The sequence below is a fragment of the Felis catus genome, chromosome C1, assembly GCF_018350175.1.
Source record: "Felis catus isolate Fca126 chromosome C1, F.catus_Fca126_mat1.0, whole genome shotgun sequence".
Lineage (NCBI taxonomy): Eukaryota > Metazoa > Chordata > Mammalia > Carnivora > Felidae > Felis > Felis catus.
The window spans coordinates 216,404,037-216,409,873 of record NC_058375.1 but is presented as its reverse complement, the minus strand read 5'-3'; the positions used below and the strand labels follow the sequence as shown (position 1 = coordinate 216,409,873).

General features: G+C 46.2%; 1 long non-coding RNA gene across 1 annotated transcript; it reads left to right on the top strand.

Moving 5' to 3' along the window:
- The first annotated feature begins 1,167 nt into the window (after positions 1 to 1,167).
- On the top strand, positions 1,168 to 5,539 carry LOC109502953. The gene is made up of 2 exons (XR_002161885.2): positions 1,168 to 1,224; positions 5,328 to 5,539. It is a non-coding gene; the product is annotated as an uncharacterized LOC109502953 (long non-coding RNA).
- Positions 5,540 to 5,837: the final 298 nt, after the last annotated feature.

Below are 5,837 nucleotides of genomic sequence, written 5' to 3'. Positions count from 1 at the left end.
CGAACTCCACTGCCCCTTGCACGTGAGGGTAAACAGGAAGGGCCGTGGGGCAGCCCCGGTCCCTCGAAGAAGGACCTCTGTACATGACCTTACACATTTTAGAGTGGGCAGGAACCATCGGGTGGCTAAGAGTCATGATACAATTTGGGGTGGGTACGGGATAAGTGCTGGAAGGTATTTCTCGTCTTGGTTCATGTTAACCTGTGTTCTAGCCTCTCCCCAATTTTTTTTACGATAAGCGTATTTCTTTTTTATTGTTAATACGAAACCGCATGTGAACAACGTCTTACACGTGATACAGGTATAGTGAGGATTATTTTCATCCAGAGAAGGAATCTGCAATCTCAGAACGATAATTCCGGCTGGAGGCAGTGGAACTGAATTTCTGAAGTCACGAGCTGATACCCCTTTACGCCAGTCCCGTGGGCAGGCTGCCCCACAAGCCTCATTTCCTCTGCCGTTCTCCTAACCGTACGTTATATTGAAATTGTGCTTTCGAGACGGACAGTCCCTAACACGCTTCACACCAGCCCTGTGACTTCGGGAGGCACAGATTATTTCCCTCTTTTTGCAGTGGAGGAAACTGAGGCCCAGACACATTCAGTGACTCGCCTGGACCAAGATACAAAATGAGCGTCGGAGCCAGGATTCGAGATAAAAATCCCACTTATTCCCCACCGTACCAGGGATTTACAAGCTCGCCTGCCTGTTTCCACAAGGGCAGGCCTGTTTTATGTGCTTCCTATATCAGCATCTGTACCAGAAGACTTGGTCTAAATACTTTGTGTCTCAGACTGTCGGTCTTCCACTCGCCTCTGCCCTGTTCCCTCGGGGACTTGCTAGGTGTTGAGGCCTGGACAACTCTTCGGTGAATACAGTTTACGGATGGAGGGTTTCCTCCTTCTGAGGGCGTTTGCACTGATGAGAGTTTTGAACTTTGTCTTTAAGATCCAAAGGAAAGGGGTGCCTGGGTGTTTCGGTCAGTTGAGCATCTGACTCTTTTTCTTTTTAAAGGTTTATTTATTTTTGAGAGAGAGAGAGAGAGAGAGAGAGCGAGTAGAGGAGGGGCAGAGAGAGAGGAAAGAAGACACAGAATTTGAAGCAGGCTCCCGGCTCCTGGCTCCCAGCACAGAGCCCAACGCAGGGCTCGAACCCACGAACCAGGAGATCACGACCTGAGCTGATGTCGGACGCTCAACCGACTGAGCCACCCGGGCGCCCCAGGTAAGACATATTCGTTAAGGGCAGACCATGTGTTGGTGCTCATACCAAGATTCCAATCCACCTTTAAAAAATTTTTTTTTCAACGTTTATTTATTTTTGGGACAGAGAGAGACAGAGCATGAACGGGGAAGGGGCAGAGAGAGAGGGAGACACAGCATCGGAAACAGGCTCCAGGCTCTGAGCCATCAGCCCAGAGCCCGACGCGGGGCTCGAACTCACGGACCGCGAGATCATGACCTGGCTGAAGTCGGACGCTTAACCGACTGCACCACCCAGGCGCCCCCCAATCCACCTTTTAATCTGTTGTTGGAGTAGAAGCACACTTTAAAAACAGATCTCTAGGGTGGTTTTCCCAGAGTGTGCTCACCTTCTGGTGACGTCCAGATTTTCTCAAAGCTGCATTGCTCGTCTGTAGGCGTGGTGCGGTGACCAGCTGTCCCAGGCGGCCTGGTGGTGAGGGGTTCCCGGGATGCAGGACTTTCAGTACTGAAACTAGAAAGTGCCAGGCAAATGGGCGTGGTTGGTCAACCTGTGAACAGAAACATGGCTCCTTTCTGAGACCCTCTGTATCAGGGCCCGGGTTCCTTCTGAGAGTTAGCTGACTTTAAGTGACTTTAAGTTGGTCACGTTGCTCTTTACTCTGGAAGTCTTTATGTGTGTGAGAAATGTTTCAAATTAAGCGGAAAACCGACCAAAAATAGATCTCAAGTTTGCTTGACGATGAAGTTCAGATGGCAATTTCCAACAAGCGCTCCCTTCTAAGCAGTCACAAATTGTACTGGGTAGCCTAGCGTTCCCCCCAAATTAAGGTCCGCTGGAAACTGTGCGTGTGACTTTATTTGGAAATAGTCTTTGCAGATGAAATTGAGCTAAGATGAAGTTATACTGGATGAGTGTGGGCCCCAGATCCAATGAGTGTTGTCCTTTTAAGAGCAGGGACATTTTGGGGCACGTGGGTGGTTCAGTCGGTTAAGCGTCCAACTCTTGACGTCGGCTCGGGTCACCATCTCGTGGTTTGTGAGTTCAAGCCCCGCATTGGGCTCTGCGCTCTCAGAGCCTTTGGGATCCTTTCTCTCTCCCTCTCTCCCTGCCCCTCCCCTGCTCATGCTTGCTCTCTCTCTCTCTAAATAAATAAATAAGCTTTAGAAAAAAAAAGAGTAGGGGCATTTGGACATGAGACAAACAGGAGGGAAAGCCGTGTGGGGACAGAGCCATTTTGAAGTGACACCTCTGTAAGCCAAGGATCTGCCAGCACCACCGGAAACCGGAAGAGGAGAGGAAGGACCCTCCCCCCAGAGCCTTTGGAGAAGGCGTGGCCCTGCTGACACCTTGACTTTGGGCTTCTGCCCTCCTGAGCTGGGAAACCACACATTCCTGTTGTTTTAAGTCACTCAGTGTGTGGTCATTTGTCACAGCAGTTCTGGAGAACTAACACATGTCAAGCCTTTTTTTTTTTTTTTTTAAGTGAAAAATTGCCATGTGGGTAATTTGAAGAAGGACTCGTAGCTGTTTCTAGTGAGAAGATGTTCCTTGACATATTTGAGGTTCACATTGTCTTAAATTTTTTTTTAATATTTATGTATTTTTGAGAGAGACAGAGACAGAGAGAGACAGAGCAGGGGAGGGGCAGATACACACACACACACACACACACACACACACACACACACAGAATCCAAAGCAGGCTCCAGGTTCTGAGCTGTCAGCACAGAGCTCAACACGGGGCTCGAACTCACAAACTGCGAGATCGTGACCTGAGCTGAAGTCTGACACTTAACCGGCTGAGCCACCAGGCTCCCCGAGGCTTCACATTGTCTTAGGGACAGGCTTCCTTTTGGGATATACTCACCGCCCTTGTAGATGCTCTCAATGACTGTAGCGTGCATTTTGTGGTATTAATATTTGTTTCCTCGTCTCTTCTTATGAATTTTGGCATCTTCAAAGCCTAGCAACGGGTCTGATCAAGAATTTATTCTTTCTTTCATTTTGCAAGATTCATGAACACATTATTCTCACACGTCTGGGTGGGAGGTTTGACACAAAAAAATTTATACTTAATAATATTTCTTGAATGAATAAATGACTGTCAGAACACAGGCTTTTTCTTTCTCCTGAGAAATCCGTGATGACTTGAGCATTACTTTAATCTTGTCTATACCATATAGGATAGATGACCTTATTTTAGGACATCGACTTACTTTGGATACAGAAAATTGGAATTAAGATGCTAAGCTTTTCTAAGGACAGAGGCCAGACCTTAATATATCATGCACATTTTCTCAGTGCCGGCTAATATGAAATTTTCTGTGTCAGCCGAGACTTCCCACAGTTAGGAGAACTCTGGATTGTTTTAGGACGTATGTGAGGCTGAGATCATGGATTTTCTCTTCCAATTTCAATTGCATGAGGTCAGATGCTCACCCAAGCTTTTAAAAAGCACCTTGGTTATTTGCAGGCACAGAAGTTTCCGGCTCATCTTAATGGTGTGATAGCTGCTGAGTAACCATATCATCTTTTGTCCTTTACATTAATTATTTCAGCGTCTACACCTCGTACCATAACCCGGTTTGTTGGATTGGGTGAACTCACTCTTTCAACGGAGTCTATGCTTACATCAACTCAATCTGGTTTTATTCTCATTCAATAAGGTGGATAGAAAGCTGAAATTCAGGATAAAGGGAACTTTGTTCAGGAAAGAAAGGGAAATAGTAACAAAATCAGGCAGAAATGGTGGTAACTTTCTTAAAAAGAAAGGAAAGTCACTTTGTATTTTTGACACCCAAACATAGTTTTGTTATTTCCTGCCCACGAGAGTAACTTAAACTCTGTTTAAAAACAACAACCAACCAACCTTTTTAAATAACGTTTGTTGGGAGATTTTCCTGGGGGGGGGGGGGGCGGGGACAGGAGTAGTGCCAGCCAGGAGTTTTTACTTTCATATCTGTCTGTTGCTTGAATTTTCTAAAGCAAGTCTGTATTACTTTTGTGATCAGGAAAAGCAATAAAGAGAAATTATTTCCTCGAGGGTAAAAATGTTGGGAGGGAATGAGTCCTTTTAGAAAACAATTTCTGGAAAGCTTTATGAAATTTCAGGTGAGCTTTTGTTGCTAGGGCGTTGCTAAGGAATGTCAAGTTTCTAATATAAATCTACTGAGCAGCGATCCATGGGTAGAAGAAAATGCCACACTTCTTTTCATGGGTAGGAGAACATTCTTTCCTTCCGATTGGAAGTGGCCCGGGCAAAGTTCTCAGTTACTCTACCAGGAGAGAATGTCTACTTCGTCCTTTGGAAAGCCAGTGAGAGGGGTTAGTGCCAACGGAGGTGGGAAATAAACCAGAACTCGTATGGAAACACACACACAGCAGAGCTTGGTGCAAGGTAGACACTCACGTGTCTCCAATCTCACCGCCAAAATGGAAAATTGTTGGGGGATGGTGTCTGATAAAGACAAAGGCAAAGGGGGCAGATGCAGAAATGAACAGAAATATTCATACTCAGCCAGCATAAGCTTTTTGTCATTAATTGGCTCTGATGTCACCAAGCCAGGGTGAGCCTCGGAGCATTGGATTCAGGAAAAGATTAACTGTTGTAAATCACAGAGATATATTTTAATCCATGTGTCTACATAATAGGGTCGGAATTGGTTCATGACAGTTTCGGAATACTGATAAGCGTACCAAATTAACATGAGCCGTTTTTATATTTTCAATCATTGTTGGGGAATGAAGAAAAAGGTGGAGTGTTTTGAACTTGGGGAAACTTTTCTTCGATACATCTGATGGTTTCAGTGGCCAGTATCTGCATCAAAGCCCATTTATTACTTCATTTTGTGGGAGGACTAGGCTTGCCTGACTGGGGCACCAATCAAGTGAGGAGGCATTTTGAGTATGAAAAAGAAAAGAAAAAAGAAGACAGAGGGGGTGACTGGATGGTTCAGCGGGTTGAGCGTCCAACTCTTGGTTTCAGCTCAGGTCATGATCTCAATGGTTCATGGGGTCGAGCCCTGCGTTGGGCACTTCACCGACAGCATGGAGCCTGGTTGGGATTCTCTCTCTGCTCTTGCCCCACGGATGCTCTCTCTCTCTTTCTCTCTCTCTCTCAGAAAAGAAAAAAAACCAAAGGAATAAGGAAGACACGAAGAATCGAACCAGACGCGGTGTTCGTGTTGACTCCGGTGAGCGAACCCCTGCCATGCCCCATGTTCAAGTACAGGCTGACGCAGAGCTAACCCAGACGTCCAGCAGCAGTTGGACGGTGATATCTCAGGTCATTTATGTGTCTGAACTTCTATGACAAATATATTTCTACAATGTTGTTTTCTGTCTCCCTTTCTCTCCAAATTTTACACCCTGGCTTCCGATTCATAAAGAGCAATTCCAAACCTAGATAAACGTCATGAACCAGAAGGAGAAGGAGGCTGTGTCAGATGATGGTGACCTACCGGGCTGCCCTGAACGCGACTTGAGAAAATTCTCATCCTGGGATTCTTCCCCCACGTTGAGGAAGCTTCTGTAGGATCAAGATGTCCCACGTAGGACACTGCGCGTGAGGATTTGGCCCAGGTGGGGCAGCACCTTGATGGCCATCTTCCGAGTTGTAGGGCTGGAAAGGG